The following is a 22,515-nucleotide window of genomic DNA, read 5'->3' on the forward strand; positions in this document are numbered from 1 at the left end:
GTGTGTGAGTCTATTTTTGAGTGTGAGTGTGAAGATGGGAGTGCATTTGTGAGTCCATGTGTATTTGAAAGGCATTTTCTTCTTTGTGTGTGTGAGAGTAGGAGTGAATGTGATTGTGGGTGACAGTGTGGGTGTTGTTGAGTACAGGTGTGTGAGTATGTGCAGGTGTGTGTGATTGAGTGTGTTTGGATTTGCAAGTGAATGCGCATTTGGGTGCAGGTGTGGGAATGAGTGTGTTGGGTTTGAGTGTGTGTGGGCATGTGGTTGCAGTTGTGAGAGTGAGTGTGTGAGAGTGTATTAGGATGTTCAGGGATGTGAGTTTTGTACTGGGGTTATGTGGATGAGGAAGAGATGAGTGAGTGTGTATTTGTATGTTCATGTGTAGGCTTCTGGGTATTCACTTGGGTGTGAGAACACATGTGTACATTTGTATTTGTGAGGGTGTTCTTGGGTGAGTGTGTGAATGTGAAAGTAGGGGCATGTGTGTGTGTTGTGTGTTCACATGTGTGTTAAACTTCGTGTATATCTATGTGTGTTTGAGTGTTCGTGTGTATGAGAGAATGTGTGTTTGGGCATGTGTCTGTGTGCATGTGGAGGTGTGTGCAATTGTGAGTGTGTGAGTGAGTGTGTGCATGCGGGTGTGTGTTTCTGTAGGACTGAATGTATGAGTGTGCACCTAGGTGAGTGTTTATGTCTGTGAGTGTGATTGTGAATCAGCCTGTGTGAGTTTCTGTGTGTATGTGTTGTGAGAGTTTGTGTTTGGTGGTGTGTTTTTGAGTCAGTGTGTGAGTATATATGTGGGTACTTGTGAATGAGTGTGGGAGTGTGTATGACGGTGTGTAGGCGAGAATGTGTGAGAGTATGCGAGGCTGAAGGTGTGAGTGAGTGTGTGAATGTGTGTACATGTGTTTGTTGGTAGGTGTTTGTCTGACTGATTTTGTGTATGTGTTTCTGTAAGTGAGAGGGTGAAAGTTGTAGCTGTGTACATGTGTGTGAGTGTGTGAGTTGTGTGTAAGTGTGTGAGTGTTTCTGTAGCTGAGGGTTTAATTGTAATTGAATGATTCTGTCAGTGTGTGTGTGAATGAGTGTGTTTGCTTGTTTGTGGGTGTGAGCCTGTGTATTTGAATTTGTGTATGATTGTGTATTTTGGTGTCTCTGTGTGAGAGAGTTTGCATGTGTATGGGCATATGTGTGTAAGTATGTTTATCTGTGTGTTGTGTGTGAGTGTGTGTTAGAATGTGCAGGTGTGTGTGAGTGAGTGTAAGTGTGTTTGGGTCAGAGTGTGAGTGGGTGTTCGGTGCAGGTGTGTGAGTGTGTGTCTGTTTGTGAGTGTGCTGAGATTATTTTTGTGAGTATAACAGTGAGTCTGTGTCTTCGTTTCTGTTAGTTGAGTGTATTCAGGTGTGTTTGGTATGCCTGTGTGGATGGACATGTTTGTGTGTGTGTGAGGGTGAGAGTGTCAGTGTTTTTTTGTGTGTGTGATCATGTGTGAGTGAGAGCTGGCATCTGTGTATGTGTGTTTTAGTTTCTGGTTGTGTAGGATTGTGAGTGTGACTTTGTGTGTGTGTTTGTGTGTGAGTCTATTTTTGAGTGTGAGTGTGAAGATGGGAGTGCATTTGTGAGTCCATGTGTATTTGAAAGGCATTTTCTTCTTTGTGTGTGTGAGAGTAGGAGTGAATGTGATTGTGGGTGACAGTGTGGGTGTTGTTGAGTACAGGTGTGTGAGTATGTGCAGGTGTGTGTGATTGAGTGTGTTTGGATTTGCAAGTGAATGCGCATTTGGGTGCAGGTGTGGGAATGAGTGTGTTGGGTTTGAGTGTGTGTGGGCATGTGGTTGCAGTTGTGAGAGTGAGTGTGTGAGAGTGTATTAGGATGTTCAGGGATGTGAGTTTTGTACTGGGGTTATGTGGATGAGGAAGAGATGAGTGAGTGTGTATTTGTATGTTCATGTGTAGGCTTCTGGGTATTCACTTGGGTGTGAGAACACATGTGTACATTTGTATTTGTGAGGGTGTTCTTGGGTGAGTGTGTGAATGTGAAAGTAGGGGCATGTGTGTGTGTTGTGTGTTCACATGTGTGTTAAACTTCGTGTATATCTATGTGTGTTTGAGTGTTCGTGTGTATGAGAGAATGTGTGTTTGGGCATGTGTCTGTGTGCATGTGGAGGTGTGTGCAATTGTGAGTGTGTGAGTGAGTGTGTGCATGCGGGTGTGTGTTTCTGTAGGACTGAATGTATGAGTGTGCACCTAGGTGAGTGTTTATGTCTGTGAGTGTGATTGTGAATCAGCCTGTGTGAGTTTCTGTGTGTATGTGTTGTGAGAGTTTGTGTTTGGTGGTGTGTTTTTGAGTCAGTGTGTGAGTATATATGTGGGTACTTGTGAATGAGTGTGGGAGTGTGTATGACGGTGTGTAGGCGAGAATGTGTGAGAGTATGCGAGGCTGAAGGTGTGAGTGAGTGTGTGAATGTGTGTACATGTGTTTGTTGGTAGGTGTTTGTCTGACTGATTTTGTGTATGTGTTTCTGTAAGTGAGAGGGTGAAAGTTGTAGCTGTGTACATGTGTGTGAGTGTGTGAGTTGTGTGTAAGTGTGTGAGTGTTTCTGTAGCTGAGGGTTTAATTGTAATTGAATGATTCTGTCAGTGTGTGTGTGAATGAGTGTGTTTGCTTGTTTGTGGGTGTGAGCCTGTGTATTTGAATTTGTGTATGATTGTGTATTTTGGTGTCTCTGTGTGAGAGAGTTTGCATGTGTATGGGCATATGTGTGTAAGTATGTTTATCTGTGTGTTGTGTGTGAGTGTGTGTTAGAATGTGCAGGTGTGTGTGAGTGAGTGTAAGTGTGTTTGGGTCAGAGTGTGAGTGGGTGTTCGGTGCAGGTGTGTGAGTGTGTGTCTGTTTGTGAGTGTGCTGAGATTATTTTTGTGAGTATAACAGTGAGTCTGTGTCTTCGTTTCTGTTAGTTGAGTGTATTCAGGTGTGTTTGGTATGCCTGTGTGGATGGACATGTTTGTGTGTGTGTGAGGGTGAGAGTGTCAGTGTTTTTTTGTGTGTGTGATCATGTGTGAGTGAGAGCTGGCATCTGTGTATGTGTGTTTTAGTTTCTGGTTGTGTAGGATTGTGAGTGTGACTTTGTGTGTGTGTTTGTGTGTGAGTCTATTTTTGAGTGTGAGTGTGAAGATGGGAGTGCATTTGTGAGTCCATGTGTATTTGAAAGGCATTTTCTTCTTTGTGTGTGTGAGAGTAGGAGTGAATGTGATTGTGGGTGACAGTGTGGGTGTTGTTGAGTACAGGTGTGTGAGTATGTGCAGGTGTGTGTGATTGAGTGTGTTTGGATTTGCAAGTGAATGCGCATTTGGGTGCAGGTGTGGGAATGAGTGTGTTGGGTTTGAGTGTGTGTGGGCATGTGGTTGCAGTTGTGAGAGTGAGTGTGTGAGAGTGTATTAGGATGTTCAGGGATGTGAGTTTTGTACTGGGGTTATGTGGATGAGGAAGAGATGAGTGAGTGTGTATTTGTATGTTCATGTGTAGGCTTCTGGGTATTCACTTGGGTGTGAGAACACATGTGTACATTTGTATTTGTGAGGGTGTTCTTGGGTGAGTGTGTGAATGTGAAAGTAGGGGCATGTGTGTGTGATGTGTGTTCACATGTGTGTTAAACTTCGTGTATATCTATGTGTGTTGGAGTGTTCGTGTGTATGAGAGAATGTGTGTTTGGGCATGTGTCTGTGTGCATGTGGAGGTGTGTGCAATTGTGAGTGTGTGAGTGAGTGTGTGCATGCGGGTGTGTGTTTCTGTAGGACTGAATGTATGAGTGTGCACCTAGGTGAGTGTTTATGTCTGTGAGTGTGATTGTGAATCAGCCTGTGTGAGTTTCTGTGTGTATGTGTTGTGAGAGTTTGTGTTTGGTGGTGTGTTTTTGAGTCAGTGTGTGAGTATATATGTGGGTACTTGTGAATGAGTGTGGGAGTGTGTATGACGGTGTGTAGGCGAGAATGTGTGAGAGTATGCGAGGCTGAAGGTGTGAGTGAGTGTGTGAATGTGTGTACATGTGTTTGTTGGTAGGTGTTTGTCTGACTGATTTTGTGTATGTGTTTCTGTAAGTGAGAGGGTGAAAGTTGTAGCTGTGTACATGTGTGTGAGTGTGTGAGTTGTGTGTAAGTGTGTGAGTGTTTCTGTAGCTGAGGGTTTAATTGTAATTGAATGATTCTGTCAGTGTGTGTGTGAATGAGTGTGTTTGCTTGTTTGTGGGTGTGAGCCTGTGTATTTGAATTTGTGTATGATTGTGTATTTTGGTGTCTCTGTGTGAGAGAGTTTGCATGTGTATGGGCATATGTGTGTAAGTATGTTTATCTGTGTGTTGTGTGTGAGTGTGTGTTAGAATGTGCAGGTGTGTGTGAGTGAGTGTAAGTGTGTTTGGGTCAGAGTGTGAGTGGGTGTTCGGTGCAGGTGTGTGAGTGTGTGTCTGTTTGTGAGTGTGCTGAGATTATTTTTGTGAGTATAACAGTGAGTCTGTGTCTTCGTTTCTGTTAGTTGAGTGTATTCAGGTGTGTTTGGTATGCCTGTGTGGATGGACATGTTTGTGTGTGTGTGAGGGTGAGAGTGTCAGTGTTTTTTTGTGTGTGTGATCATGTGTGAGTGAGAGCTGGCATCTGTGTATGTGTGTTTTAGTTTCTGGTTGTGTAGGATTGTGAGTGTGACTTTGTGTGTGTGTTTGTGTGTGAGTCTATTTTTGAGTGTGAGTGTGAAGATGGGAGTGCATTTGTGAGTCCATGTGTATTTGAAAGGCATTTTCTTCTTTGTGTGTGTGAGAGTAGGAGTGAATGTGATTGTGGGTGACAGTGTGGGTGTTGTTGAGTACAGGTGTGTGAGTATGTGCAGGTGTGTGTGATTGAGTGTGTTTGGATTTGCAAGTGAATGCGCATTTGGGTGCAGGTGTGGGAATGAGTGTGTTGGGTTTGAGTGTGTGTGGGCATGTGGTTGCAGTTGTGAGAGTGAGTGTGTGAGAGTGTATTAGGATGTTCAGGGATGTGAGTTTTGTACTGGGGTTATGTGGATGAGGAAGAGATGAGTGAGTGTGTATTTGTATGTTCATGTGTAGGCTTCTGGGTATTCACTTGGGTGTGAGAACACATGTGTACATTTGTATTTGTGAGGGTGTTCTTGGGTGAGTGTGTGAATGTGAAAGTAGGGGCATGTGTGTGTGTTGTGTGTTCACATGTGTGTTAAACTTCGTGTATATCTATGTGTGTTTGAGTGTTCGTGTGTATGAGAGAATGTGTGTTTGGGCATGTGTCTGTGTGCATGTGGAGGTGTGTGCAATTGTGAGTGTGTGAGTGAGTGTGTGCATGCGGGTGTGTGTTTCTGTAGGACTGAATGTATGAGTGTGCACCTAGGTGAGTGTTTATGTCTGTGAGTGTGATTGTGAATCAGCCTGTGTGAGTTTCTGTGTGTATGTGTTGTGAGAGTTTGTGTTTGGTGGTGTGTTTTTGAGTCAGTGTGTGAGTATATATGTGGGTACTTGTGAATGAGTGTGGGAGTGTGTATGACGGTGTGTAGGCGAGAATGTGTGAGAGTATGCGAGGCTGAAGGTGTGAGTGAGTGTGTGAATGTGTGTACATGTGTTTGTTGGTAGGTGTTTGTCTGACTGATTTTGTGTATGTGTTTCTGTAAGTGAGAGGGTGAAAGTTGTAGCTGTGTACATGTGTGTGAGTGTGTGAGTTGTGTGTAAGTGTGTGAGTGTTTCTGTAGCTGAGGGTTTAATTGTAATTGAATGATTCTGTCAGTGTGTGTGTGAATGAGTGTGTTTGCTTGTTTGTGGGTGTGAGCCTGTGTATTTGAATTTGTGTATGATTGTGTATTTTGGTGTCTCTGTGTGAGAGAGTTTGCATGTGTATGGGCATATGTGTGTAAGTATGTTTATCTGTGTGTTGTGTGTGAGTGTGTGTTAGAATGTGCAGGTGTGTGTGAGTGAGTGTAAGTGTGTTTGGGTCAGAGTGTGAGTGGGTGTTCGGTGCAGGTGTGTGAGTGTGTGTCTGTTTGTGAGTGTGCTGAGATTATTTTTGTGAGTATAACAGTGAGTCTGTGTCTTCGTTTCTGTTAGTTGAGTGTATTCAGGTGTGTTTGGTATGCCTGTGTGGATGGACATGTTTGTGTGTGTGTGAGGGTGAGAGTGTCAGTGTTTTTTTGTGTGTGTGATCATGTGTGAGTGAGAGCTGGCATCTGTGTATGTGTGTTTTAGTTTCTGGTTGTGTAGGATTGTGAGTGTGACTTTGTGTGTGTGTTTGTGTGTGAGTCTATTTTTGAGTGTGAGTGTGAAGATGGGAGTGCATTTGTGAGTCCATGTGTATTTGAAAGGCATTTTCTTCTTTGTGTGTGTGAGAGTAGGAGTGAATGTGATTGTGGGTGACAGTGTGGGTGTTGTTGAGTACAGGTGTGTGAGTATGTGCAGGTGTGTGTGATTGAGTGTGTTTGGATTTGCAAGTGAATGCGCATTTGGGTGCAGGTGTGGGAATGAGTGTGTTGGGTTTGAGTGTGTGTGGGCATGTGGTTGCAGTTGTGAGAGTGAGTGTGTGAGAGTGTATTAGGATGTTCAGGGATGTGAGTTTTGTACTGGGGTTATGTGGATGAGGAAGAGATGAGTGAGTGTGTATTTGTATGTTCATGTGTAGGCTTCTGGGTATTCACTTGGGTGTGAGAACACATGTGTACATTTGTATTTGTGAGGGTGTTCTTGGGTGAGTGTGTGAATGTGAAAGTAGGGGCATGTGTGTGTGATGTGTGTTCACATGTGTGTTAAACTTCGTGTATATCTATGTGTGTTGGAGTGTTCGTGTGTATGAGAGAATGTGTGTTTGGGCATGTGTCTGTGTGCATGTGGAGGTGTGTGCAATTGTGAGTGTGTGAGTGAGTGTGTGCATGCGGGTGTGTGTTTCTGTAGGACTGAATGTATGAGTGTGCACCTAGGTGAGTGTTTATGTCTGTGAGTGTGATTGTGAATCAGCCTGTGTGAGTTTCTGTGTGTATGTGTTGTGAGAGTTTGTGTTTGGTGGTGTGTTTTTGAGTCAGTGTGTGAGTATATATGTGGGTACTTGTGAATGAGTGTGGGAGTGTGTATGACGGTGTGTAGGCGAGAATGTGTGAGAGTATGCGAGGCTGAAGGTGTGAGTGAGTGTGTGAATGTGTGTACATGTGTTTGTTGGTAGGTGTTTGTCTGACTGATTTTGTGTATGTGTTTCTGTAAGTGAGAGGGTGAAAGTTGTAGCTGTGTACATGTGTGTGAGTGTGTGAGTTGTGTGTAAGTGTGTGAGTGTTTCTGTAGCTGAGGGTTTAATTGTAATTGAATGATTCTGTCAGTGTGTGTGTGAATGAGTGTGTTTGCTTGTTTGTGGGTGTGAGCCTGTGTATTTGAATTTGTGTATGATTGTGTATTTTGGTGTCTCTGTGTGAGAGAGTTTGCATGTGTATGGGCATATGTGTGTAAGTATGTTTATCTGTGTGTTGTGTGTGAGTGTGTGTTAGAATGTGCAGGTGTGTGTGAGTGAGTGTAAGTGTGTTTGGGTCAGAGTGTGAGTGGGTGTTCGGTGCAGGTGTGTGAGTGTGTGTCTGTTTGTGAGTGTGCTGAGATTATTTTTGTGAGTATAACAGTGAGTCTGTGTCTTCGTTTCTGTTAGTTGAGTGTATTCAGGTGTGTTTGGTATGCCTGTGTGGATGGACATGTTTGTGTGTGTGTGAGGGTGAGAGTGTCAGTGTTTTTTTGTGTGTGTGATCATGTGTGAGTGAGAGCTGGCATCTGTGTATGTGTGTTTTAGTTTCTGGTTGTGTAGGATTGTGAGTGTGACTTTGTGTGTGTGTTTGTGTGTGAGTCTATTTTTGAGTGTGAGTGTGAAGATGGGAGTGCATTTGTGAGTCCATGTGTATTTGAAAGGCATTTTCTTCTTTGTGTGTGTGAGAGTAGGAGTGAATGTGATTGTGGGTGACAGTGTGGGTGTTGTTGAGTACAGGTGTGTGAGTATGTGCAGGTGTGTGTGATTGAGTGTGTTTGGATTTGCAAGTGAATGCGCATTTGGGTGCAGGTGTGGGAATGAGTGTGTTGGGTTTGAGTGTGTGTGTTGGCATGTGGTTGCAGTTGTGAGAGTGAGTGTGTGAGAGTGTATTAGGATGTTCAGGGATGTGAGTTTTGTACTGGGGTTATGTGGATGAGGAAGAGATGAGTGAGTGTGTATTTGTATGTTCATGTGTAGGCTTCTGGGTATTCACTTGGGTGTGAGAACACATGTGTACATTTGTATTTGTGAGGGTGTTCTTGGGTGAGTGTGTGAATGTGAAAGTAGGGGCATGTGTGTGTGATGTGTGTTCACATGTGTGTTAAACTTCGTGTATATCTATGTGTGTTGGAGTGTTCGTGTGTATGAGAGAATGTGTGTTTGGGCATGTGTCTGTGTGCATGTGGAGGTGTGTGCAATTGTGAGTGTGTGAGTGAGTGTGTGCATGCGGGTGTGTGTTTCTGTAGGACTGAATGTATGAGTGTGCACCTAGGTGAGTGTTTATGTCTGTGAGTGTGATTGTGAATCAGCCTGTGTGAGTTTCTGTGTGTATGTGTTGTGAGAGTTTGTGTTTGGTGGTGTGTTTTTGAGTCAGTGTGTGAGTATATATGTGGGTACTTGTGAATGAGTGTGGGAGTGTGTATGACGGTGTGTAGGCGAGAATGTGTGAGAGTATGCGAGGCTGAAGGTGTGAGTGAGTGTGTGAATGTGTGTACATGTGTTTGTTGGTAGGTGTTTGTCTGACTGATTTTGTGTATGTGTTTCTGTAAGTGAGAGGGTGAAAGTTGTAGCTGTGTACATGTGTGTGAGTGTGTGAGTTGTGTGTAAGTGTGTGAGTGTTTCTGTAGCTGAGGGTTTAATTGTAATTGAATGATTCTGTCAGTGTGTGTGTGAATGAGTGTGTTTGCTTGTTTGTGGGTGTGAGCCTGTGTATTTGAATTTGTGTATGATTGTGTATTTTGGTGTCTCTGTGTGAGAGAGTTTGCATGTGTATGGGCATATGTGTGTAAGTATGTTTATCTGTGTGTTGTGTGTGAGTGTGTGTTAGAATGTGCAGGTGTGTGTGAGTGAGTGTAAGTGTGTTTGGGTCAGAGTGTGAGTGGGTGTTCGGTGCAGGTGTGTGAGTGTGTGTCTGTTTGTGAGTGTGCTGAGATTATTTTTGTGAGTATAACAGTGAGTCTGTGTCTTCGTTTCTGTTAGTTGAGTGTATTCAGGTGTGTTTGGTATGCCTGTGTGGATGGACATGTTTGTGTGTGTGTGAGGGTGAGAGTGTCAGTGTTTTTTTGTGTGTGTGATCATGTGTGAGTGAGAGCTGGCATCTGTGTATGTGTGTTTTAGTTTCTGGTTGTGTAGGATTGTGAGTGTGACTTTGTGTGTGTGTTTGTGTGTGAGTCTATTTTTGAGTGTGAGTGTGAAGATGGGAGTGCATTTGTGAGTCCATGTGTATTTGAAAGGCATTTTCTTCTTTGTGTGTGTGAGAGTAGGAGTGAATGTGATTGTGGGTGACAGTGTGGGTGTTGTTGAGTACAGGTGTGTGAGTATGTGCAGGTGTGTGTGATTGAGTGTGTTTGGATTTGCAAGTGAATGCGCATTTGGGTGCAGGTGTGGGAATGAGTGTGTTGGGTTTGAGTGTGTGTGGGCATGTGGTTGCAGTTGTGAGAGTGAGTGTGTGAGAGTGTATTAGGATGTTCAGGGATGTGAGTTTTGTACTGGGGTTATGTGGATGAGGAAGAGATGAGTGAGTGTGTATTTGTATGTTCATGTGTAGGCTTCTGGGTATTCACTTGGGTGTGAGAACAGATGTGTACATTTGTATTTGTGAGGGTGTTCTTGGGTGAGTGTGTGAATGTGAAAGTAGGGGCATGTGTGTGTGATGTGTGTTCACATGTGTGTTAAACTTCGTGTATATCTATGTGTGTTGGAGTGTTCGTGTGTATGAGAGAATGTGTGTTTGGGCATGTGTCTGTGTGCATGTGGAGGTGTGTGCAATTGTGAGTGTGTGAGTGAGTGTGTGCATGCGGGTGTGTGTTTCTGTAGGACTGAATGTATAAGTGTGCATATATGTGACATTTCAGGACTGTGTGATTGTGTGTGAGTCAGTGTGAGTGTCTGGGTGAACGGGTTGTGAGTGTGTGTGTGGGTATGTTTGTGTGTGTGTGAGTGTATATATGGGTATGTGTTGTGAGTGTGTGTGGGAGTGTGTATGACAGTGTTTGGGAGAGTATGTGTCAGTGTATGTCAGGCTGAAGCTGTGAGTTGTGTGTAAGTTTGTGAGTGTAACTGTAGGTGAGTGTGTAATTGTCATTGAGTGATTCTGTCACTGTGTGCCTGTGTATGAGTGTGTTTGCTTGTTTGTGGGTGTGTGCCTGTGTATTTGAATTTGGACCTGATTGTGTATTTTTGTGTCCCTGTGGGAAATAGTTTGCATGTGTATGGGAATATGTGTGCAAGTATGTGTATTAGTGTGTTGTGTGTGAGTGTGTGAGTGTGTGTGAGAATGTGCAGGTGTGTGTGAGTGAGTGTCATTGGGTTTGGGTCTGAGTGTGAGTGGATATTTGTTACTGGTGTGTGAGTCTCAGTGTGTCTATGTGTGTGAGTGTGTTGACTTCTTGTTGGTGAGTATGACAGCAAGTGTATCTTTGTATGTTTGTGTTAGTTGGGTGTACTCAGGTGTGTTTGCTATGCCTCTGTGTATGCACATGTGTGTGTGAGGGTGAGTGTGTGAGTGTTTTATTGTGTAGGTGATTATGTGTGAATGAGAGCTGGCATCTCTGCATGTGTGTTTTTGTGTGTAAGTGTGTATGTTTGTGAGTGTGTATTTGTGTGTGTCTGATTGTGAGCCTAGTTTTGAGTGTGAGTGTGAATATGGGAGTGTATTTGTGTGTGCATGTGTATTTGAAAGGGATTTTCTTCTTTGTGCATGTGAGAGTAGGAGCGAATGTGATTGTGGTGACTGTGTGTGTTGTTGATTGCAGGTGTGTGAGTATGTGCAGGTGTGTGTAATTGAGTGTGTTTGTATTGGCGTGTGAATGCGCATTTGGGTGCAGGTGTGGGAATTTGTGTCCAAGAGATTGTGTTAGTGTGTTCAGGTGTGTGATTGATGTAGAGGGGTTATGTGGACGAGAAGGAGACTGAGTGTGTCTTCGTATGTTAGTGTTCTTGCTTGTGTGTATTCAGGTATATGTGAGTACACGAGTGTGTTTGTATGTGTGAGGGTGTTTTAGGAGTTTGTGAATGTGACTGCAGGTGTATGTGTGAGTGATGGCTTGTTCGTCTGTTCCAGTGTGTGGATGTGAGTGTATATATCTATTTGGGTTTTTGTGTTTGTATGTGTGTATGAGGGTGTATGTATGTATGTGCAGGTGGGTGGCGTATGTGTCTGTGTACATGGGTACGTGTGTGAATTTTTGAATATGTGCAGGAGTGAGAGTGTGCATGAGGGTGTGTGTTTCTGTAGGTTTGAGTATGTGAGTGGTTACATATGTGAGGGTTATGGGTGTGAGTTTTTCTTAGTGAGTATATATGTGTTTACATGATGTGACTGTGTGTAAGTGTGCATGATAGTGTGTGGGAGTGTGTAGGTGTGAGTGTATGTGAGGGGGATGGTGTGAGTACGTGTGTGAATGTGTGTACTCGTGTATAATTGTTGATGTTTGTGAGTGTGTGTGACTGCATGTGTGTGTGTTGAGTGTGTCTATGTAGGTGAGTGTTTGAGACTGTGTGTGTGAGTGCACGTGTGGGTGAGTGTGAGTGCGAGTGAGTCTTGGAGCGTGTGTATGTGTGTGGGGGCTGTTTGTGTATGTCTATGTGTGTTTGTGTGTGTTTGTATGTGTATGAGTGTGAGTGAGTTTTTGTGTGCAGTTGATAACTGACTAAGTTAACTCAAGCATTGGTGGCCCATGCCTTGCTTCTTAGGCATTAGGAATGCTGAGTTTAGTAGCATTGTTTGTGGAGACTAGCCTAGAAGTCAAATCTCACCATGAAAAATAAGCTGGATCTGTCCCACACCTTTCATTCCAGCAATGGGATGCTGAGATTAGCAGGCAAGCAGTTGTAGGCCACCACGTTCAAAAAATTGCCAACGGAGGAAAAATGAAACTGGGCAAGGTGGTCAAAGACTGTTTTCCCAGCTAATGTAGAAAGCTGAAATTTGGGGGATTGTGGTGTCAGACTGTGTATGTGTGTTTGTGTGTGTGTGTGCATGCGTGTGTGTGAGTTGGAGTAAGTGTGAGAGTCTGTGAATGTGTGTGTTCAAGTGTGGGTGAGTGTGTGAGTGTGAGTGTGTGTATTTGTGTGTTTATTTGTGTGAGTCTACTTTTGAGTGAGTGTGAATGTGTGAGTGCATTTGTGTGTACATGTGTATTGGAATGTGAGTTTGAGTGGGTGTGTGTTCTTTTACGTTAATGTGTTGACATCTGGGTATTCACGTGGGAGTGAGAATGTATGTGTGTGTATATGTGCGGGTGTTTTTGGGTGGGTGTGTGGATGTGAAAGTACAGGAATGTGTGTGTGTGCTTGTTTGTGTTACTGTTTATGTATATCTATATGTGTTTGTGTGTTTGTATGGGTCAATGAGAGTGTGTATGTGTGCTTGTGCATGTGTATGTGTACTTGTGTAAGACTGTGAATTTGTGAAGGTGTGTGAGTGAATGTGTGCATGCAGGTGTGTGTTTCTGTATGACTGATTGTATGAGTGTGCACCTAGGTGAGTGTTTATGTCTGTGAGTGTGATTGTGAGACAGCCTGTGTGAGTTTCTGTGTGTATGTGTTGTGAGAGTTTGTGTTTGGTGGTGTGTTTTTGAGTCAGTGTGTGAGTATATATGTGGGTACTTGTGAATCAGTGTGGGAGTGTGTATGACGGTGTGTAGGCGAGAATGTGTGAGAGTATGCGAGGCTGAAGGTGTGAGTGAGTGTGTGAATGTGTGTACATGTGTTTGTTGATAGGTGTTTGTTTGTCTGACTGATTTTGTGTGTGTGTTTCTGTGAGTGAGAGGGTGAAAGTTGTAGCTGTGTACATGTGTGTGAGTGTGTGAGTTGTGTGTAAGTGTGTGAGTGTTTCTGTAGCTGAGGGTTTAATTGTAATTGAATGATTCTGTCAGTGTGTGTGTGAATGAGTGTGTTTGCTTGTTTGTGGGTGTGAGCCTGTGTATTTGAATTTGTGTATGATTGTGTATTTTTGTGTCTCTGTGTGAGAGAGTTTGCATGTGTATGGGCATATGTGTGTAAGTATGTTTATCTGTGTGTTGTGTGTGAGTGTGTGTTAGAATGTGCAGGTGTGTGTGAGTGAGTGTAAGTGTGTTTGGGTCAGAGTGTGAGTGGGTGTTCGGTGCAGGTGTGTGAGTGTGTGTCTGTTTGTGAGTGTGCTGAGATTATTTTTGTGAGTATAACAGTGAGTCTGTGTCTTCGTTTCTGTTAGTTGAGTGTATTCAGGTGTGTTTGGTATGCCTGTGTGGATGGACATGTTTGTGCATGTGTGAGGGTGAGAGTGTCAGTGTTTTTTTGTGTGTGTGATCATGTGTGAGTGAGAGCTGGCATCTGTGTATGTGTGTTTTAGTTTCTGGTTGTGTAGGATTGTGAGTGTGACTTTGTGTGTGTGTTTGTGTGTGAGTCTATTTTTGAGTGTGAGTGTGAAGATGGGAGTGCATTTGTGAGTCCATGTGTATTTGAAAGGCATTTTCTTCTTTGTGTGTGTGAGAGTAGGAGTGAATGTGATTGTGGGTGACAGTGTGGGTGTTGTTGAGTACAGGTGTGTGAGTATGTGCAGGTGTGTGTGATTGAGTGTGTTTGGATTTGCAAGTGAATGCGCATTTGGGTGCAGGTGTGGGAATGAGTGTGTTGGGTTTGAGTGTGTGTGGGCATGTGGTTGCAGTTGTGAGAGTGAGTGTGTGAGAGTGTATTAGGATGTTCAGGGATGTGAGTTTTGTACTGGGTTTATGTGGATGAGGAAGAGATGAGTGAGTGTGTATTTGTATGTTCATGTGTAGGCTTCTCTGTATTCACTTGGGTGTGAGAACACATGTGTACATTTGTATTTGTGAGGGTGTTCTTGGGTGAGTGTGTGAATGTGAAAGTAGGGGCATGTGTGTGTGTTGTGTGTTCACATGTGTGTTAAACTTCATGTATATCTATGTGTGTTGGAGTGTTCGTGTGTATGAGAGAATGTGTGTTTGGGCATGTGTCTGTGTGCATGTGGAGGTGTGTGCAATTGTGAGTGTGTGAGTGAGTGTGTGCATGCGGGTGTGTGTTTCTGTAGGACTGAATGTATGAGTGTGAACCTAGGTGAGTGTTTATGTCTGTGAGTGTGATTGTGAATCAGCCTGTGTGAGTTTCTGTGTGTATGTGTTGTGAGAGTTTGTGTTTGGTGGTGTGTTTTTGAGTCAGTGTGTGAGTATATATGCGGGTACTTGTGAATGAGTGTGGGAGTGTGTATGACGGTGTGTAGGCGAGAATGTGTGAGAGTATGCGAGGCTGAAGGTGTGAGTGAGTGTGTGAATGTGTGTACATGTGTTTGTTGGTAGGTGTTTGTCTGACTGATTTTGTGTATGTGTTTCTGTGAGTGAGAGGGTGAAAGTTGTAGCTGTGTACATGTGTGCGAGTGTGTGAGTTGTGTGTAAGTGTGTGAGTGTTTCTGTAGCTGAGGGTTTAATTGTAATTGAATGATTCTGTCAGTGTGTGTGTGAATGAGTGGGTTTGCTTGTTTGTGGGTGTGAGCCTGTGTATTTGAATTTGTGTATGATTGTGTATTTTGGTGTCTCTGTGTGAGAGAGTTTGCATGTGTATGGGCATATGTGTGTAAGTATGTTTATCTGTGTGTTGTGTGTGAGTGTGTGTTAGAATGTGCAGCTGTGTGTGAGTGAGTGTAAGTGTGTTTGGGTCAGAGTGTGAGTGGGTGTTCGGTGCAGGTGTGTGAGTGTGTGTCTGTTTGTGAGTGTGCTGAGATTATTTTTGTGAGTATAACAGTGAGTCTGTGTCTTCGTTTCTGTTAGTTGAGTGTATTCAGGTGTGTTTGGTATGCCTGTGTGGATGGACATGTTTGTGTGTGTGTGAGGGTGAGAGTATCAGTGTTTTTTTTTGTGTGTGATCATGTGTGAGTGAGAGCTGGCATCTGTGTATGTGTGTTTTAGGTTCTGGTTGTGTAGGATTGTGAGTGTGACTTTGTGTGTGTGTTTGTGTGTGAGTCTATTTTTGAGTGTGAGTGTGAAGATGGGAGTGCATTTGTGAGTCCATGTGTAGTTGAAAGGCGTTTTCTTCTTTGTGTGTGTGAGAGTAGGAGTGAATGTGATTGTGGGTGACAGTGTGGGTGTTGTTGAGTACAGGTGTGTGAGTATGTGCAGGTGTGTGTGATTGAGTGTGTTTGGATTTGCAAGTGAATGTGCATTTGGGTGCAGGTGTGGGAATGAGTGTGTTGGGTTTGAGTGTGTGTGGGCATGTGTTTGCAGTTGTGAGAGTGAGTGTGTGAGAGTGTATTAGGATGTTCAGGGATGTGAGTTTTGTACTGGGGTTATGTGGATGAGGAAGAGATGAGTGAGTGTGTATTTGTATGTTCATGTGTAGGCTTCTGGGTATTCACTTGGGTGTGAGAACACATGTGTACATTTGTATTTGTGAGGGTGTTCTTGGGTGAGTGTGTGAATGTGAAAGTAGGGGCATGTGTGTGTGTTGTGTGTTCACATGTGTGTTAAACTTCGTGTATATCTATGTGTGTTTGAGTGTTCGTGTGTATGAGAGAATGTGTGTTTGGGCATGTGTCTGTGTGCATGTGGAGGTGTGTGCAATTGTGAGTGTGTGAGTGAGTGTGTGCATGCGGGTGTGTGTTTCTGTAGGACTGAATGTATGAGTGTGCACCTAGGTGAGTGTTTATGTCTGTGAGTGTGATTGTGAATCAGCCTGTGTGAGTTTCTGTGTGTATGTGTTGTGAGAGTTTGTGTTTGGTGGTGTGTTTTTGAGTCAGTGTGTGAGTATATATGTGGGTACTTGTGAATGAGTGTGGGAGTGTGTATGACGGTGTGTAGGCGAGAATGTGTGAGAGTATGCGAGGCTGAAGGTGTGAGTGAGTGTGTGAATGTGTGTACATGTGTTTGTTGGTAGGTGTTTGTCTGACTGATTTTGTGTATGTGTTTCTGTAAGTGAGAGGGTGAAAGTTGTAGCTGTGTACATGTGTGTGAGTGTGTGAGTTGTGTGTAAGTGTGTGAGTGTTTCTGTAGCTGAGGGTTTAATTGTAATTGAATGATTCTGTCAGTGTGTGTGTGAATGAGTGTGTTTGCTTGTTTGTGGGTGTGAGCCTGTGTATTTGAATTTGTGTATGATTGTGTATTTTGGTGTCTCTGTGTGAGAGAGTTTGCATGTGTATGGGCATATGTGTGTAAGTATGTTTATCTGTGTGTTGTGTGTGAGTGTGTGTTAGAATGTGCAGGTGTGTGTGAGTGAGTGTAAGTGTGTTTGGGTCAGAGTGTGAGTGGGTGTTCGGTGCAGGTGTGTGAGTGTGTGTCTGTTTGTGAGTGTGCTGAGATTATTTTTGTGAGTATAACAGTGAGTCTGTGTCTTCGTTTCTGTTAGTTGAGTGTATTCAGGTGTGTTTGGTATGCCTGTGTGGATGGACATGTTTGTGTGTGTGTGAGGGTGAGAGTGTCAGTGTTTTTTTGTGTGTGTGATCATGTGTGAGTGAGAGCTGGCATCTGTGTATGTGTGTTTTAGTTTCTGGTTGTGTAGGATTGTGAGTGTGACTTTGTGTGTGTGTTTGTGTGTGAGTCTATTTTTGAGTGTGAGTGTGAAGATGGGAGTGCATTTGTGAGTCCATGTGTATTTGAAAGGCATTTTCTTCTTTGTGTGTGTGAGAGTAGGAGTGAATGTGATTGTGGGTGACAGTGTGGGTGTTGTTGAGTACAGGTGTGTGAGTATGTGCAGGTGTGTGTGATTGAGTGTGTTTGGATTTGCAAGTGAATGCGCATTTGGGTGCAGGTGTGGGAATGAGTGTGTTGGGTTTGAGTGTGTGTGGGCATGTGGTTGCAGTTGTGAGAGTGAGTGTGTGAGAGTGTATTAGGATGTTCAGGGATGTGAGTTTTGTACTGGGGTTATGTGGATGAGGAAGAGATGAGTGAGTGTGTATTTGTATGTTCATGTGTAGGCTTCTGGGTATTCACTTGGGTGTGAGAACACATGTGTACATTTGTATTTGTGAGGGTGTTCTTGGGTGAGTGTGTGAATGTGAAAGTAGGGGCATGTGTGTGTGATGTGTGTTCACATGTGTGTTAAACTTCGTGTATATCTATGTGTGTTGGAGTGTTCGTGTGTATGAGAGAATGTGTGTTTGGGCATGTGTCTGTGTGCATGTGGAGGTGTGTGCAATTGTGAGTGTGTGAGTGAGTGTGTGCATGCGGGTGTGTGTTTCTGTAGGACTGAATGTATAAGTGTGCATATATGTGACATTTCAGGACTGTGTGATTGTGTGTGAGTCAGTGTGAGTGTCTGGGTGAATGGGTTGTGAGTGTGTGTGGGGGTATGTTTGTGTGTGTGTGTGAGTGTATATATGGGTATGTGTTGTGAGTGTGTGTGGGAGTGTGTATGACAGTGTTTGGGAGAGTATGTGTCAGTGTATGTCAGGCTGAAGCTGTGAGTTGTGTGTAAGTTTGTGAGTGTAACTGTAGGTGAGTGTGTAATTGTCATTGAGTCATTCTGTCACTGTGTGCCTGTGTATGAGTGTGTTTGCTTGTTTGTGGGTGTGTGCCTGTGTATTTGAATTTGGACCTGATTGTGTATTTTTGTGTCCCTGTGGGAAATAGTTTGCATGTGTATGGGAATATGTGTGCAAGTATGTGTATTAGTGTGTTGTGTGTGAGTGTGTGAGTGTGTGTGAGAATGTGCAGGTGTGTGTGAGTGAGTGTCATTGGGTTTGGGTCTGAGTGTGAGTGGATATTTGTTACTGGTGTGTGAGTCTCAGTGTGTCTATGTGTGTGAGTGTGTTGACTTCTTGTTGGTGAGTATGACAGCAAGTGTATCTTTGTATGTTTGTGTTAGTTGGGTGTACTCAGGTGTGTTTGCTATGCCTCTGTGTATGCACATGTGTGTGTGAGGGTGAGTGTGTGAGTGTTTTATTGTGTAGGTGATTATGTGTGAATGAGAGCTGGCATCTCTGCATGTGTGTTTTTGTGTGTAAGTGTGTATGTTTGTGAGTGTGTATTTGTGTGTGTCTGATTGTGAGCCTAGTTTTGAGTGTGAGTGTGAATATGGGAGTGTATTTGTGTGTGCATGTGTATTTGAAAGGGATTTTCTTCTTTGTGCATGTGAGAGTAGGAGCGAATGTGATTGTGGTGACTGTGTGTGTTGTTGAGTGCAGGTGTGTGAGTATGTGCAGGTGTGTGTAATTGAGTGTGTTTGTATTGGCGTGTGAATGCGCATTTGGGTGCAGGTGTGGGAATTTGTGTCCAAGAGATTGTGTTAGTGTGTTCAGGTGTGTGATTGATGTAGAGGGGTTATGTGGACGAGAAGGAGACTGAGTGTGTCTTCGTATGTTAGTGTTCTTGCTTGTGTGTATTCAGGTATATGTGAGTACACGAGTGTGTTTGTATGTGTGAGGGTGTTTTAGGAGTTTGTGAATGTGACTGCAGGTGTATGTGTGAGTGATGGCTTGTTCGTCTGTTCCAGTGTGTGGATGTGAGTGTATATATCTATTTGGGTTTTTGTGTTTGTATGTGTGTATGAGGGTGTATGTATGTATGTGCAGGTGGGTGGCGTATGTGTCTGTGTACATGGGTACGTGTGTGAATTTTTGAATATGTGCAGGAGTGAGAGTGTGCATGAGGGTGTGTGTTTCTGTAGGTTTGAGTATGTGAGTGGTTACATATGTGAGGGTTATGGGTGTGAGTTTTTCTTAGTGAGTATATATGTGTTTACATGATGTGACTGTGTGTAAGTGTGCATGATAGTGTGTGGGAGTGTGTAGGTGTGAGTGTATGTGAGGGGGATGGTGTGAGTACGTGTGTGAATGTGTGTACTCGTGTATAATTGTTGATGTTTGTGAGTGTGTGTGACTGCATGTGTGTGTGTTGAGTGTGTCTATGTAGGTGAGTGTTTGAGACTGTGTGTGTGAGTGCACGTGTGGGTGAGTGTGAGTGCGAGTGAGTCTTGGAGCGTGTGTATGTGTGTGGGGGCTGTTTGTGTATGTCTATGTGTGTTTGTGTGTGTTTGTATGTGTATGAGTGTGAGTGAGTTTTTGTGTGCAGTTGATAACTGACTAAGTTAACTCAAGCATTGGTGGCCCATGCCTTGCTTCTTAGGCATTAGGAATGCTGAGTTTAGTAGCATTGTTTGTGGAGACTAGCCTAGAAGTCAAATCTCACCATGAAAAATAAGCTGGATCTCTCCCACACCTTTCATTCCAGCAATGGGATGCTGAGATTAGCAGGCAAGCAGTTGTAGGCCACCACGTTCAAAAAATTGCCAACGGAGGAAAAATGAAACTGGGCAAGGTGGTCAAAGACTGTTTTCCCAGCTAATGTAGAAAGCTGAAATTTGGGGGATTGTGGTGTCAGACTGTGTATGTGTGTTTGTGTGTGTGTGTGCATGCGTGTGTGTGAGTTGGAGTAAGTGTGAGAGTCTGTGAATGTAAGTGTGTGTGTTCAAGTGTGGGTGAGTGTGTGAGTGTGAGTGTGTGTATTTGTGTGTTTATTTGTGTGAGTCTACTTTTGAGTGAGTGTGAATGTGTGAGTGCATTTGTGTGTACATGTGTATTGGAATGTGAGTTTGAGTGGGTGTGTGTTCTTTTACGTTAATGTGTTGACATCTGGGTATTCACGTGGGAGTGAGAATGTATGTGTGTGTATATGTGCGGGTGTTTTTGGGTGGGTGTGTGGATGTGAAAGTACAGGAATGTGTGTGTGTGCTTGTTTGTGTTACTGTTTATGTATATCTATATGTGTTTGTGTGTTTGTATGGGTCAATGAGAGTGTGTATGTGTGCTTGTGCATGTGTATGTGTACTTGTGTAAGACTGTGAATTTGTGAAGGTGTGTGAGTGAATGTGTGCATGCAGGTGTGTGTTTCTGTATGACTGATTGTATGAGTGTGCACCTAGGTGAGTGTTTATGTCTGTGAGTGTGATTGTGAGACAGCCTGTGTGAGTTTCTGTGTGTATGTGTTGTGAGAGTTTGTGTTTGGTGGTGTGTTTTTGAGTCAGTGTGTGAGTATATATGTGGGTACTTGTGAATCAGTGTGGGAGTGTGTATGACGGTGTGTAGGCGAGAATGTGTGAGAGTATGCGAGGCTGAAGGTGTGAGTGAGTGTGTGAATGTGTGTACATGTGTTTGTTGATAGGTGTTTGTTTGTCTGACTGATTTTGTGTGTGTGTTTCTGTGAGTGAGAGGGTGAAAGTTGTAGCTGTGTACATGTGTGTGAGTGTGTGAGTTGTGTGTAAGTGTGTGAGTGTTTCTGTAGCTGAGGGTTTAATTGTAATTGAATGATTCTGTCAGTGTGTGTGTGAATGAGTGTGTTTGCTTGTTTGTGGGTGTGAGCCTGTGTATTTGAATTTGTGTATGATTGTGTATTTTTGTGTCTCTGTGTGAGAGAGTTTGCATGTGTATGGGCATATGTGTGTAAGTATGTTTATCTGTGTGTTGTGTGTGAGTGTGTGTTAGAATGTGCAGGTGTGTGTGAGTGAGTGTAAGTGTGTTTGGGTCAGAGTGTGAGTGGGTGTTCGGTGCAGGTGTGTGAGTGTGTGTCTGTTTGTGAGTGTGCTGAGATTATTTTTGTGAGTATAACAGTGAGTCTGTGTCTTCGTTTCTGTTAGTTGAGTGTATTCAGGTGTGTTTGGTATGCCTGTGTGGATGGACATGTTTGTGCATGTGTGAGGGTGAGAGTGTCAGTGTTTTTTTGTGTGTGTGATCATGTGTGAGTGAGAGCTGGCATCTGTGTATGTGTGTTTTAGTTTCTGGTTGTGTAGGATTGTGAGTGTGACTTTGTGTGTGTGTTTGTGTGTGAGTCTATTTTTGAGTGTGAGTGTGAAGATGGGAGTGCATTTGTGAGTCCATGTGTATTTGAAAGGCATTTTCTTCTTTGTGTGTGTGAGAGTAGGAGTGAATGTGATTGTGGGTGACAGTGTGGGTGTTGTTGAGTACAGGTGTGTGAGTATGTGCAGGTGTGTGTGATTGAGTGTGTTTGGATTTGCAAGTGAATGCGCATTTGGGTGCAGGTGTGGGAATGAGTGTGTTGGGTTTGAGTGTGTGTGGGCATGTGGTTGCAGTTGTGAGAGTGAGTGTGTGAGAGTGTATTAGGATGTTCAGGGATGTGAGTTTTGTACTGGGGTTATGTGGATGAGGAAGAGATGAGTGAGTGTGTATTTGTATGTTCATGTGTAGGCTTCTGGGTATTCACTTGGGTGTGAGAACACATGTGTACATTTGTATTTGTGAGGGTGTTCTTGGGTGAGTGTGTGAATGTGAAAGTAGGGGCATGTGTGTGTGTTGTGTGTTCACATGTGTGTTAAACTTCGTGTATATCTATGTGTGTTTGAGTGTTCGTGTGTATGAGAGAATGTGTGTTTGGGCATGTGTCTGTGTGCATGTGGAGGTGTGTGCAATTGTGAGTGTGTGAGTGAGTGTGTGCATGCGGGTGTGTGTTTCTGTAGGACTGAATGTATGAGTGTGAACCTAGGTGAGTGTTTATGTCTGTGAGTGTGATTGTGAATCAGCCTGTGTGAGTTTCTGTGTGTATGTGTTGTGAGAGTTTGTGTTTGGTGGTGTGTTTTTGAGTCAGTGTGTGAGTATATATGCGGGTACTTGTGAATGAGTGTGGGAGTGTGTATGACGGTGTGTAGGCGAGAATGTGTGAGAGTATGCGAGGCTGAAGGTGTGAGTGAGTGTGTGAATGTGTGTACATGTGTTTGTTGGTAGGTGTTTGTCTGACTGATTTTGTGTATGTGTTTCTGTGAGTGAGAGGGTGAAAGTTGTAGCTGTGTACATGTGTGTGAGTGTGTGAGTTGTGTGTAAGTGTGTGAGTGTTTCTGTAGCTGAGGGTTTAATTGTAATTGAATGATTCTGTCAGTGTGTGTGTGAATGAGTGGGTTTGCTTGTTTGTGGGTGTGAGCCTGTGTATTTGAATTTGTGTATGATTGTGTATTTTGGTGTCTCTGTGTGAGAGAGTTTGCATGAGTATGGGCATATGTGTGTAAGTATGTTTATCTGTGTGTTGTGTGTGAGTGTGTGTTAGAATGTGCAGCTGTGTGTGAGTGAGTGTAAGTGTGTTTGGGTCAGAGTGTGAGTGGGTGTTCGGTGCAGGTGTGTGAGTGTGTGTCTGTTTGTGAGTGTGCTGAGATTATTTTTGTGAGTATAACAGTGAGTCTGTGTCTTCGTTTCTGTTAGTTGAGTGTATTCAGGTGTGTTTGGTATGCCTGTGTGGATGGACATGTTGGTGTGTGTGTGAGGGTGAGAGTATCAGTGTTTTTTTGTGTGTGTGATCATGTGTGAGTGAGAGCTGGCATCTGTGTA

This window comes from Castor canadensis, chromosome 13, assembly GCF_047511655.1.
Source record: "Castor canadensis chromosome 13, mCasCan1.hap1v2, whole genome shotgun sequence".
NCBI classification, from domain to species: Eukaryota; Metazoa; Chordata; class Mammalia; order Rodentia; family Castoridae; genus Castor; species Castor canadensis.